The sequence below is a fragment of the Arvicanthis niloticus genome, chromosome 22, assembly GCF_011762505.2.
Source record: "Arvicanthis niloticus isolate mArvNil1 chromosome 22, mArvNil1.pat.X, whole genome shotgun sequence".
In the NCBI taxonomy this organism is placed as follows: Eukaryota; Metazoa; Chordata; class Mammalia; order Rodentia; family Muridae; genus Arvicanthis; species Arvicanthis niloticus.
The window spans coordinates 16,424,962-16,438,983 of NC_133429.1; the positions used below are offsets into that span (position 1 = coordinate 16,424,962).

Below are 14,022 nucleotides of genomic sequence, written 5' to 3' on the forward strand. Positions count from 1 at the left end.
ATTCTTGCTAAAAGATTGCTCTGTTGACAGTTTTTAGTTCAATCACTGATGCGTGTTTCTATGGCAAGTGTCACTCCTTTGTCCCAGGTGCGTACAGGATAGGATGTGTTTCTGAATTGGATACATATTGTCCCAGTTATCTGAACCCATATCACAAACAACTGGAAACCTAAGATGAGCCAGTCCCCACCTCCACCAGGAGAAAATGAAGTTCTATTCAGCCTCTGGAGGTTGGTGGGGAGCAAGCATAAAATGAAGACAGCCAGTAGTATATGTCTCGTGCAATCTGCAGCTTCTTTTGGTGTTATTACCTGTTTTTCTTTTTTGTTTTTTGGTTTTCTTTGTTTTGTTTTATTTTGTTTTTGCCTGGGATTTGGCCCAAAACGTTGAGATCTGAGGAAGTAGAGTAAGGGAGAACTGGAACGCATGAAGAAAAGAATGCTTCAAGCAGAAAACACAAATGTCTAACACTGAAACCAGCAAGAAAACTTAAGACTGGATGATGTCGTAGGGAAAAAAAATGTAGACACCAAGACTATTCCTGTATCAAAAGTGAGATATTTCATAACAAAAAAAGTAAATAAGCTGGGTACAGTAGCTCACACTAGTAATCCCAACACCCAAAAGACTGAGGCAGGAGGATTGCCATGAGTTTAATGCAAAACATTAACTGAAAAGAAAAGGTTTTTTTTCAACAAGGGCTCTTAGAGGAACAGAGAGAATACATATATATATATATATATATTCATACATACATATATATGTGTATAATATATATGTGTATAATATATATATATATATATATATATATATATATATATATATATAATCTTATTAGAGTGTCTTACAGGTCATGGTACAGCTAGTCCAACAACAGAAAGTCCTAGAATACAGTAGTTGTTTAATCCTCACTGCTTGATGCCTCTGCTAATCTTGAATATATGTCAGAATCCGGAAGAAGTAGGCTTGACTACCAGTGAAGTAACGAACTTGCCAGGGAGAGTGAGAGCCAGGAGGAAAAGAGCAAATGCTTTCTGTTTACTTAAACAACAAGCTTGTTCCTTGCTTGGGCTTCCAGGAGAAGGTGTGGCCCAGATTTAGGGTGTGTCCTCTGAGATTTAAGGTGGTCTTGTGACCTCAAATGATCTGGATTTAAAGGTGGGTCTTCCTACTTCAAATGTTCCAGTTAACCAAAATTCCCCTCATAGATGTGGTCAATGGCTTGGGTTTTTAGTTCATTCCAGATATAGACAAGTTGACAACCAGCCACCACAGGGGCATATCCCTGATTCTTGTTGAAAATTTCTACAGAATTCACTCTTATCTGGGTTGGGGGCGGGGGAACCATATGAGTAGTGTAGAAGATTGGGATACTGCCAACTATCTGCTACAGATAGTTCAGATAGTACAGATAGTTTCAGAGGACTCTACCCTCCCCTCAACTATTGCAAGATCACCATTCTCTTCAGCAACATATCTGTAAACAAAAGGATGAAAAAAATTAAACAAGTTTTAATAGATTTTGAAAAGAATGTATTTTTGTTTGTTTGTTTGTTTGTTTGTTCGAGATAGGGTTTCTCTGTGTAGCCCTGGCTGTCCTGGAACTCACTCTGTAGACCAGGCTGGCCTCAAACTCAGAAATCTGCCTGCCTCTGCCTCCCAAGTGCTGGGATTAAAGGCGTGCACCACCACTGCCCAGCGGAAAAGAATTTATCTTGCAGAGCAGGTTTTCTGATCCTAATAATGCTACCCATAAATAGAATATAACAAAGAAACTAGAAAAGTTTCAAACATCGGAGAATTAAACAACTTTATCTTCTAGACAACCCTGGATCAAACTAAAAATAAATCACAAATATTAAACACCTAACTAGATGACAAATAAAATATGTCATAAAGATCAATGTAGGTTTGGTGATGTACACCTGTAATTTCAGTCTGCTAGAAGCTGAGGCAGGAGGGTAGCAAGCTCAAGGCTAGCCCGAGCAACTGTTGAGTTCTATCAAATACATAAGAAATGATACCAATAAACACAATTATCAGGAAGAAGTCCAGGGAATACCCTAAGCTCATTTGTTAAGGACAATATGATTCTGGTTCTAACCATTTAAAAAGGCATTAAAAGAAACAACTATAAACTCATACCCCTTTATATATATAAAATAAGAATGTGTTTGTGTATAAGCAAATAAATTCACTATCATATAAAAAGGATTATATACCATGACCAAGTAAGCTTTATTCCAGAAATGCAATGTTGATGACAAGAATCAACATAAATGACATAAGCTGACCTTCTCCACGATCTCTGATCCCCCAGACACAATCCACAATGTCAGCCCTAGCTCTGCAACAAAACAACAGCCACAGCCTGCCCTTACTCCCTGTCCATTCCTCCTGTGGATCCCACAGACCATCCCACGAGGCTCACCCCTCATCACTGTTACAGAGAGGAAGCCAGGAAGGAGAATGACATTTGAAATATAAATAAATAAAATAACCAATTAAAAAAAAAACAGAAATCTTGAAGATATGATAAAAGAAAATGTTAAATCTAAAAATTCCTGATGCAAAACCTTCCAGAAATCAGAAACACTGTGAAAAGATAAAACCTAAGAACAATGGAAATAGAGGAAGGAGAAGAAACCCAGATCAATGGACCAGAAAGTATTTTCAACAAAATCATAGAAGAAAAGTTCTCTAACCTAAAAAGTAGACAGCTATAAAGGCACAAGAATCTTCTAGAACACTGAATAGTTTGGATCAGAATAGAAAGACCCCTCACCACATAACGACCAAACTAAACATTCAGAACAAAGAAAAATTAATAAAAGGAAAATGCAAAGGAAAAAGACCAATAAAATTTAAGGCAGACCTGTTAGAATTACACTTAACTTCTCATTGGAGACACTAAAAGCCAGAAGGACCTGCAGACTCTTAAGAGACCATAGATGCCGGGCCCAGATTACTATACCCAGCAAAATCACCATTGATGGAGAAAATAAGACATTTCAAGATAAAATCAATTTCCAACAATATTGTAAATCCAGCCATACAGAGGTTGCTTAAAAGAAAATTCCAAACCGACAAGATTAACTACATTCATGGAAACTCAGGAAATAGTCTTAGACCAGAAAAATCAAAAGAACGGAAACACACCACACACAACAACAACAACAAAATTACAGTAATTAACAATCATTGGTCATTGATATCTCTCTATAACAATGGTCTCAATTTCCCAATAAAAAAGACACAGATTAACAAATAAATGCAATAACAGGATTCATCTTTCTGCTGCAACCAAGAAACACTATGCAACATCAGGGACAGACATTACTTTAGGGTAAAGGGGAGGAAAAAGATATTTCAAGCAAATGGACCTAAGAAGTAAGTTGCTATAGCCATTTTAATACAAAATAGACTTCAAAGCAGAATTAATCAAAAGAGATGAGAGAAGATACTACATACTCATCAAAGAAAAAAATCACAAAGGCGACATTTCAATTCTTAACATTTATGTCACAGTCACAAGGACCAACTTTTATAAAAGAAACACGACTGTAGCTTAAATCACATATTGACCCTCACACACCAAAAGCAGACTTCAATACACTGCTCTTGCCAATGGACAGCTCATCCAGACAAAAACTAAACAGAGAAATGGTGGAGCTAACTAAAATTAAAAACCAAATGAACCTAACAGAGACCTACAGAATATTTTACCCAGACACCAAATAATATAACTTCTTTTCAGCAGCTCATAAAACATTCTCCAAAACTGACCACATACTCAGACACAAATCAAGTCTCGATAAATACGAGAAAATCAAAATAACTCCCTGCATCCTAATCCATGGGTTAAAGCCAGATATCAACAACGGAAACAACAAAAGGCTCACCAACTCATGGGAACTGACCAACTCACTACTCAATGAGAAATGGGTCAAGACAGACAGAGACAGACAGAAAGAAAAATTAAAGACTTTGTAGAATCCAGTGAAAATGAATACACAACATACCCCAACTGATGAGACACAATGAACATGATCCTAAGAGCAAAGATCATATCACCAAAAAAGAAAGAAAGAAAATGGAGAGATCTCATACTAGTAACTTAGAGCATACCTTGAAGCTCTAGAACAAAGAAGAGGAAGGATACCCAAGAGGAGTAGACAGCAAGAAGTAGACAGTAAACTGAGGGCTGAAATCAATAAACTAGAAACAAAGAGAACAATACAGAGAAGCAATGAAATAAAGAGCTGCTTCTTTGAGAGAATCAGCAAGATAGGCAACCCCTTATCTAAACTTACTAAAAGACACAGAGAGAGATTATCCAAATTAATAGATCAGAAATGAAAAGAGGGACATAAGAACAGACACCGAGGAAATTCGTAGAATCATAAGAACATACTTTAAAAACCTGTACTCCACCAAGCTGGAAAATCTAAAGCATAAATGAATAATTTTCCCAATAGGTACCACTTATCAAAGTTAAATCATGATCAGATAAACGATTTAAATAGAATGATAACCCCTGCTGACATAGAAGCAGTCATTAAAAGTCTCCCAACAACAACAACAACAATGCCTGTGACCAAGTGGTGTTAGCACAGAATTCTATCACACTTTCAAGGAAGAGTTAACTCCAATACTACTTAAATTGTTCCACAAAATAGAAACAGAAGGAACATTGCCCAATTAATTTTATGAGTCCACAGTTACCTTGATACCTAAACCACATAAAAACTCAACAAAGAGAATTGCAGACTCATTTTCCATATGGACATAGTCTCAAAATACTCAATGGAACACTTGCAAACTGAATCTAAGGACACATCAAAAGGATCATCCATCATGATCAAGTAGCCTTCATCCCAGAGATGCAGAGATTGTTTAACATACAAAAATCAATAAATGTAATCCACAATATAAATAAACTTAAAAATAATTCCACATGATCATCTCATTAGATGTCAAAAAAGCCTTTGACAAAATCCACCACCCCTTCATGATAAAAGTCCTGAGAAATTAAGGATACAAGCGACATAATAAACAAAATAAAGGCAATTGATAGCAAGCCTATAAACTACATCAGTTAAATAGAGAGAAACTCAAAGCATTTTCACTAAAATTAGGAACAAGACAAGGTTGTCCACTCTCCATATCCAAGATAGTACTTGAACTTTTAGCTCATGCGATAAAACAGCTGTAGAAAATGAAGGGGATACAAATTGGAAAGGAAGATGTCAAAGTATCATTATTTACAGATGATGTGATGGTATACATAAGTGACACTAAAAATCCCACTAGGGAACGCCTTCAGCTGACAAACACTTTCAGCAAAATGGCTGAAAACAAGGTTAACTTTTTAAAAAGTAGTATTTCCCATATGACAAACAAGCTTAGGAATAAATCAGGAGAAACAATACCCTTCACAATAGCCTTAAAATATAAAATACATTGGGGCAACTCTAACCAAACAAGTGAAAGAGTTGTATGACCAAAACTTTAAATCTTTGAAAAGAATAAATTGTGTCACAACACTAGCTAAAACTTGCAGTGCCATGTTAAAATAAGAATGTTGAGAGAGGACATTTTTCATTCTTCCCAATCTTAGAGAGAGAAACTTAGTTTCTCATTCTTACATACAATATGATCAATATTCAATTTAGCATAATATATACATGTTCTCTATTCAGCTGAGAAAGTATCTGTTCATTCCTGGTTTATTAAATGTGTGTTTAATAAACAAATTAATTAAAAATGCAAATTAATTAATTAATTGATTGAAGAATATATCAGAAGATAGAAAGTTGTCCCATATTCATGGGTTGGTTAGACTAACCTAGTAAAAATGGCCATCTTACCAAAAGGAATCTATAGATTCATTGCAATCTCTATCAAAATTCCAACACAATTCTTTACAGACCTTGAAATGTGCATTCTCAACTTCATATGGGGGAAAAAAAACAAAAAACAAAACAAAAAAGAAACAAAAAACAAGAGTAGCTAAAACAATCCTGAACAATAAAAGAACTGTTTTCATTCCTGATTTTAAGCTATACTACTGAGCTATAAGAATTAGAACTATATGGTAATGGCATAAAAACAGACATACTAATCAATTGATTTAAATTGAAGATTCAGACATAAATTTACACACATACGGACACTTGACTTTTGACACAGAGCCAGAAATACACACTGATAAAAAGACAGCATCTTCAACAAATGATACATCTAACTGGATGTCTGCATGTAGAAGAATGCAAATAGATACATTTTTATTATCCTGTATAAATCTCAAGTCCAAGTGGATCAAAGATAGCAATATAAAACCAGATATGCTGAACCTGAAAGTGGGGAGCAGCTTTAAATGCATCTATTTGCACATGAGATAACTTCCTGAACAGAACACCAACAGCACAGACACTAAGATCAACAGTTAATAAGTGGGACCTCATGAAACTGAAAAGCTTTTGTAAGGCAAAAGACATTGTCAATCAGACAAAGAGGCAGCCTACAGAATAGAAAAGTTTATTTTTTTTCCAACTCCACATTTAATAGAGCTCTAATATCTTGCCTGGTGGTGTAGAGGACACCTTAAATTCCAGCACTTGGAAGGCAGAAGCAGGCAGATCTCTGAGTTTGAGGCCAGCCTGGTCTATAGAATGAGCTCCAGGACAGCCAGGGTTATACAGAGAACCCCTGCCTTAGAAAACCAAAAACAAAACACAATAAAATAGGTCTAATATCCACAATATATAAAGAACTCAAGAAGAAAACAAATAATTCAAGTTTTAAAATGAGGTACAGGATCTAAACAAAGCATTTTCAGTAGAGGAAATCTCAGATAGCTGAGAAACACTTAAAGAAATGTTCAATATTCTTAGCCATCAGGAAATTGGAAATCAAAACTACTCTGAGATTCCATCTTACACCTGTCAGAATAGCTAAGATCAATGGCACAAAGGCAGCTTGTGCTGGCAAGGATGTGGAGCAAGGAGAATACCCCTTCATTGCTGGTCGGAACGCAAACGGGTATAGCCAGTACAGCCACTATGGAAATCAGTATGGCAGTTTCTCAGAAAGTTGGGAATCGATCTACCTCAAGACCCACCTACACCACTCTTGGGCATATACCCAACAGATGTTCCATCTTTACCACAAGGACGTGCTCACCGTAACAACTTTATTCATAATAGTCAGAAACTGGAAACAAACTAAATGTTTCTCAGCTGAAGGATGGATAAGGAAAATGTGGTATATTTACACATTTTTTAAACTTATCTGTTTAAAAAATTACATCATGAAATTTGCAAAAAGCATGTGTATATATATATATATATATATATATATATATATATATATATATATATATCATCCTGAGTGAGATAACCAAGCCCTAAAAGCCCTAGAAAGACACATATGGTAGGTACTCACTTAAAAGTGGATATTAGCTTTTAAGGAGGTGTATGGGGCAAGTGGATCATGTCACTAGACAGAAGACCTGGTAACATTGAGGAGGCTCTAACACAGAAGAATCTTGGGATCGAGAAAGACAGGAAAGGGGCAGCTCCCTGCCAAGCTCTACTTGTTCTGGAGCACATAACCACAACACCCCACTGACAATCAGTCATGTAGTGACAACACCTGAAGTCCTTCCCCATGCTAACAGAGCATTCCTAACATCTCAGACTGGGCCAAGAGGAAGCATTTACCCCTGGTTCCCACCCTACTCCTTATCCACACTGAATAAAGTGCAGGAGTTGTTTCAACAAGAATCATCTGAAAGTGGCTGCTTTATTGAGCTGTAGCACTCTGGGTAAGAACTTTTTCTCCTGAAGCATTCATTGCTGGACCTGGGATCCGCCCAGCAGGCCTGGCTTGTACCCAGCAGCTGCTGCAACTCTCGGTTGTCCAATGTTCACTGTCGATTCCCGCTACATCTGCCACCTACTTGCCTAGCGCCTCTGGCTGTGGTTCTTTGCTTGCTGCTGCTGTTTGCTGCAGCCTGCCACTGCTGCTGCTGGCATTGATGCTGCTATGGTAGCAGGAGAGACTCTGGCTACCTTCCCTTCAAAGAGCTATAACACTTTGGCTGTTCTGGCCAGGCCAGAGCCCCCAGTGGTGAGGCAGACAGGCAGCCCAACATAGGTGCTAATCAAGCCACAATCTACAGACCCAGAGAGGTTAAGAAGAGGGCTCTGGTGGGGGTAGGGTGGGAGCGGATCTCCCTGGGAAGGGGAAGTAGACTAGATTTTGTGGCTGAACTGGGGTTAGTGAGGATGGGAACAGGAGGGATCAGGAGTGAAGAGCGAATTTGGAGGCACTTCTGGGTCAGTGTGGAAACCTAGTGCTGGAGAATCTTCCTGAAACCGATGAGGGCGACTCTAGTGAGGACTCCTAGTAATGAAAGATTCAGAATCTGAACGACCATCTTAGAAGGCAGGGAAGTCTCCCAGTGGTGGTCTGGGATTACACTCTGTTGAGGTGTCTGCCAAGGGATTCTGTGGCGATCCCTAAACAACCCAAGCTGATGCTAGGATAGAGGGTCACTCTCTGCAAACTGACAGCAAGGCCCGGTTGCCCAAGGAACCATCGAACATGGAGAGGCTGAGCTGCGGGCCTGCTCTGAGCCTTCACGTGTGTGTTCTAGTTTCTGGTGTGAGAAGGTGCTCTGCAGGCTACAGAACCTGGATACCAACCCAGCCACAACACCCTCCACCTGCAATCTGTCCTGCCTGCATAACATGCTAAGAAAATGGTGGTGCAGAACTTGTGGAACTGACCAAAGTCTGGTGTAACTTGAGGCCCAGCCGGGAGAGGGAACTCACGTGCTACACTGCCTGGATGGTTAAGAACGAGAGATGGGATAGCCCAGAGACCTCAGATAGAACCTGTCAGGGATATCTCTGTCTATACACTGAAGGCCTAGAATCAGCCATAGGCCTGAAGACAGCGATAGGCCTAACATGCATGCCTGCTAGCACAAAGTCTTGGGTCTCTGTGGAAAAACACTAGAACGGATGGCTAGAAGCTATTGTAAACAAACAGCTTTGGTAGATAGTTGCCAGGCTCTAGTCACAGACCTTCTAGGTAGGTGACCTTGGTAGATAGTACCAACTTAGATAAGAACAAGTGAATCATAGGCGGAGTCATAGTGGCCTGTCCCCTGAACCTTCACCCAGCTGACACACTGTACAGCTATCTGGAAGATATCTGTACTCCCCCTGAACACCTACACTCCTGTGTCATCCCCTTCCCCACATCCTGCCTTTTTGTGTATATAACCCCTGTGTGAAAAAGTAAAAATTACAGTTTGATCAGCCTATAGACAAGCCGTCTCCTTTGCGTTCGCCTACCCCCCATCTTCTCTTCCAGGTGACCTCCCTGGAACCCTGTTTAATGCCCTACTGGTCATGACAAGAACCAAGTAGGCAAAAAGAAAAGAGAAAACTAGAGAGGAGAGGAGGGCAGGGGAGAAAAGGGAAGGACAGGGAAGAGAAAGGGAGAGGAGAGAGGGGAAGGGGGAGAGAAGGGAAGGGGAGGGGAGGAAAGAGAAGGGGAGGAGAAGGGACAGAAGGAAAAGAAAGGGGAGAGAAGGGAAGAGGAGAGAGAAGGGGAGGGGAAGAGAGAGAAGAGGAGGGGAAAGGAGGGGAGAGAAGGGAGGAGGAGAGAAGAGAAGGAAAGGGGAGGAGAGAGAAGGGAAGAGGAGGGGAGAGAAGAGGAGGGAAAGGGAAGAGGAGGGGAGAGAAGAGGAGGGAAAGGGAAGAGAGAGAAGGGAAAAGAGGGGAGAGGAGAAGAAAAAGGAAAAAGAAAGAGAAACCATTGAAATAATTCCCAATAATATTCTGCTGTATTCATCTGTGGGAAGCCATGGCAAGGCCTTACTCTTGGCAAACACTCACCCTTGGCTCTCCTATCTACTATTCTTCTTTCTGCTTACCTTCCATGATTCACTTGTCAGTTCTCAGAACAAGGCCTCATAGCAACCCACCTTAGTAACCCTTCCTCCTGATCTCTAGATTTAGACAACATCCTGCTAGATAGATGTTTTTAGAACCCCTGGTAACAGAAAGGCTTTGTAAGAATAACTTAGTTAGACCCCACAGCTGCAGCCAGCTTCCTCCACCTGCAAAGCCCTTTTTCCTTTCCTACCCCTCCCCATATCCTGTTTTTAGAGTAGATAACCGGTGTGAACAATAAAAAATTTTGCCAGCTTGATCAGACTTCTTGAAATGCTGTGCCATTTTATTTTCTCTCACATCTCAGTCCTCTCCACCGGGTCTAAGAGTCCCACTTGATTGTCCAGCTGGCTTGGACATTCATCAATTGGCGCCTCCTCCAGCTCTCAGGGTGCAGAGAAGCACAGCCAGAAGTTATGAGGAGAGAAAGTCTAAACTGGAGACTGAGGAACCCCACAGAAGATGGGGAGGAAAGATTATAGAAGTCTGAGGGGATGGAGGAAACCAGAAGAACATGGCCCACAAAATCAACTAAGCAGGGCTCATATGGGCTCACAGAGACTGAAGTGTAAGCACCAGACCTGCATGGGTCTGCACATACATGTTAGGTCTGTTACCTTTGTTTCTGTGGGACTCTGTGTCTGACTCTTGTCTGCTCTTGGGACTGTTTTCTCCCTATTGGTTTGCCTCCATACCAGGGCTGTTTGCTTCCTCTTATTGTAACTTGTTTTGTCCTGCTTGGCTGTTGTCTCTTGAAGACCTGCTCTTTTCTGAGAGAGAGGCGGTAGTGGGGGAGGAGGGGGAAGCTGGGAGGAGTGGAGGGAGGGGAAACTCTGGTGGAGATGTGTTATGTGAAAGAGGAATCTATTTTCTTTCTTTCTCTCTTTCTTTTTCTTTCTTTCTTTCTTTTTTTTTTTTTGTTTCTTTTTTATTTGTTTTGTTTTGTTTTGTTTTGTTTTGTTTTGTTTTGTTTTGTTTTGTTTCGTTTTTTGAGACAGGGTTTCTCTGTGTAGCCCTGGCTGTCCTGGAACTCACTCTGTAGACCAGGCTGGCCTTGAACTCAGAAATCCCCCTGCCTCTGCCTCCCCCTCCCAAGTGCTTGGATTAAAGGCGTGTGCCACCACTGCCTGGCAGGAATCTATTTTCAATTTAAAAAAAAAAAACAGCAACATAATTAATTGAAGTTAGAAAATGCTTATAATTTATTACATACATGTAGCAGAAGCATTTGAAGTGGGTAATATTCTTGAGTGATTAAAAGTACTCAGAAAAATAGGAAAGAAGAGATAGAAAAAAAAATCAGTTGATTCAAAGGGTATGAAAGTCTACACAGAGGCTGAGGAGATACTTCACTTCCTAAAGTGCTTACTATGTGCCCATGACCTGGGCTGGATGCTCAGAGCCGGTGAAGAAGTCAGGCCTGCTCACATTAATTCCTGACAGAGCCAAAAGCAAACTAGACAACTGAACAACTTACTAAAAACCTAAAGGATACTGAATGGAGAGATTGTTCAAGAACATGTGATAGGAGAAATAAATGCAGAAAACCACAGCATACCACATATTCAAATATTAGAATAACTATATCGTGCATTTGGAATGCCAATTTAACCAAAGTTATAACTCACTGATATCGGTTTGATACTGGGATAGGAAGTATGTGCGTGTGTGCATGCCTGTGTGTCAGAGTGAGTGCACGAGTGTAAGTGTGTGTGTGTGTGTGTGTGTGTGTGTGAGAGAGAGAGAGAGAGAGAGAGAGAGAGAGAGAGAGAGAGAGAGAGAGAACACGTGTGGTTAGGATAGAAGAGGAAGATGAGAAAATTGTTCCTAATCTTCGATGGTGGAAAGTCAATGAGTAAAGCCTAAAATTGAAAAAAAAAAAAAAACAAAAATAAAAAAACAAAGGCAGGTATTCAGAGATCTGGAACTGAATACTCAAGGGCATTAAAGGGAAGTGCTTATGACCACAGACTATACATTACATAATTAAAAGAAGACTGTGTTCCTCCTACCTATGTTTCACCACCTGCTTCCCAGAAGTAAACTGCTCCTTTGCTCTTCCATGCTGGCGTTGCTCTGTGGTCACCAATCTGTAGATGCTCTTACGTTCCTAGCGAACATGGTGGGGACTACAATTCCCTGGATGCCTAGCCAAGGGCCTGCGTTCTTCCAAGGGTGTGGCTAGAAATTAGCCAGTCTGCTGCTTCCCCAGGAGGCAGGAAGGGGAAAGGCGATCACTATGATGAACAGCCTTCTTAATTTGGAAACGTTCAGCTCATGCACAGGTTACATACAGGTGACGCCAACTGCTATGGCGTTCAACAGAACACACGCCAGACAGCAGAGGAAGGGATTAGCATTGCCTCTGGAGTTAAGGAGGGCTTCAAGGGGAAGCAAGGTGACAAGCATTCAAGATCCACAGAGGACCCCCCCCCCTTTACCTGCAGAGAATACAAATGAGATCCCTGTTAATGTATGACTGTGTCTGATATCAAGCCTCGTACATTCTGTTTTCTCCTACACACACAGGCCTATAATTAAAGTTTATAATTAGGCCCCATAAGAGCTCTATGTTAGTGATAACAAAACAGAACAATTACAACAGTCATAAGAGTAATATGAATGTGTTCTCGCCTTCTCTCTCCACAAATAACATATTGTACTGTACTCATCCTTCCTCTTATGAAAGGGAGCACTTTGCCTCTCATCAGCATCCGTAGACTGTTAGCATCACTTCCCTTCTGCATCAGAACATTTGCAATCGCATAAAAGTTAAGTGCAAATACTGAGAGAAGGCAACAGTTCCCCCAATAACCGATATGTCTACCAAGTGTCTACAGGAGTGGGGTAGCATTTACAATGAGTTTGCTCTTGTCGAAGGGAAGATCTACCTCCAGCGTGAGATGGGGGCAGAAGAAAGCAAGGTTCTGTCACTCTACTCTGAAGAATGCACAACTTTAAATGTATGAATTGCTTGTTTCTGGCATGGTCCGTTTAACATTCTCAGACCATACTTGACTACAAGCAACAAAACTGAAAACTAAAAGCATGGTTCACGAAGGCTACTGAAAGTCGTTTGGGTGCCATTAGAAGCCCTTTACATCTACCTCTCTTTACCTTTTTCCTCTCCCCTATAGCTTTCCCTGCCCATTACTGAAGGAGCTGGTTGCCCCATGTGGTCCTTCCTTGTGTGCTGTTTCCTGAACTCTCCCCTAGCTTCCTCTGGGACTTGGTTCAGGTTTGTGATCATATATGATTTCTTCAAAGATGTTTCTGCCCGGACAGTCTGACAGAAGTGTTCCCCACACTCATTCACACTTCTTCCTCTACCTAACTTTATCTTCAAAGGGTATAGGTGATTGACCTTCCGCCACTCATTTCCTTGTTTGAAAACGCCACAGGAGCAGATCCTTTGTCTTGGTTGATTCTCACTGTGCCCAAATACTTAGAGTACTCCCTGCCATACGATGTAGACACAATACCTATCTGCTCAATGAGTGAATGCATGTATCCAAATCCCTCGGCTGAGAGCCAGCCTGTATACTCTAGTGGTACCACAATCTCTCCCCCCAAAACTGTCTCTCTTCTGTCTCTGACACCCTGTAGGCTCAAGTCAGATATCTGCTTATCAATATCTAAATTTCCTCACCCACAAACTTCCAAAGGGACATCAGGCCCAATCAAATCCATTGCTGACCCTCTCCCAACTGTCCATTTCTTTCTATTGCTACCAGGATTATATTATTTGGATCAGCCTTCACTCTTTGGCTGGAGAGTTGAAATGATCGCCTCCTAGTTTTCTTCCCAGACCCAGGCTTCCAACCTTCTGCTATCCCCCATAAATCCTAATAATAGTCTTCATAAAAATGCAAATCTGATCCCACGACTATTCCTCTTAGAGCTGAGCCAAACTCCTTTGCATGGACCCTTAGGACCATTCCCACTGCCTCATGGCTATATCTGTGGCCACTGGCCAGCTTTAGGGACCAGATATAACATGACACCGTGCACCCACTGCCTTTTCTGCTTGTTCCTATTACAGCATGGTCCC

At 40.7% G+C, this 14,022-nt stretch overlaps 1 protein-coding gene across 1 annotated transcript in view; it reads right to left on the reverse strand.

Moving 5' to 3' along the window:
- The window catches only part of Nedd1 (NEDD1 gamma-tubulin ring complex targeting factor), a 51,647-nt gene extending 39,542 nt beyond the window's left edge, over positions 1-12,105 (reverse strand). The window contains exon 1 of the mRNA XM_076919993.1: positions 11,984-12,105. The gene's annotated coding sequence lies outside the window, so the exon portion shown is untranslated. The remainder of the gene's footprint in view (positions 1-11,983) is intronic.
- Positions 12,106-14,022: the final 1,917 nt, after the last annotated feature.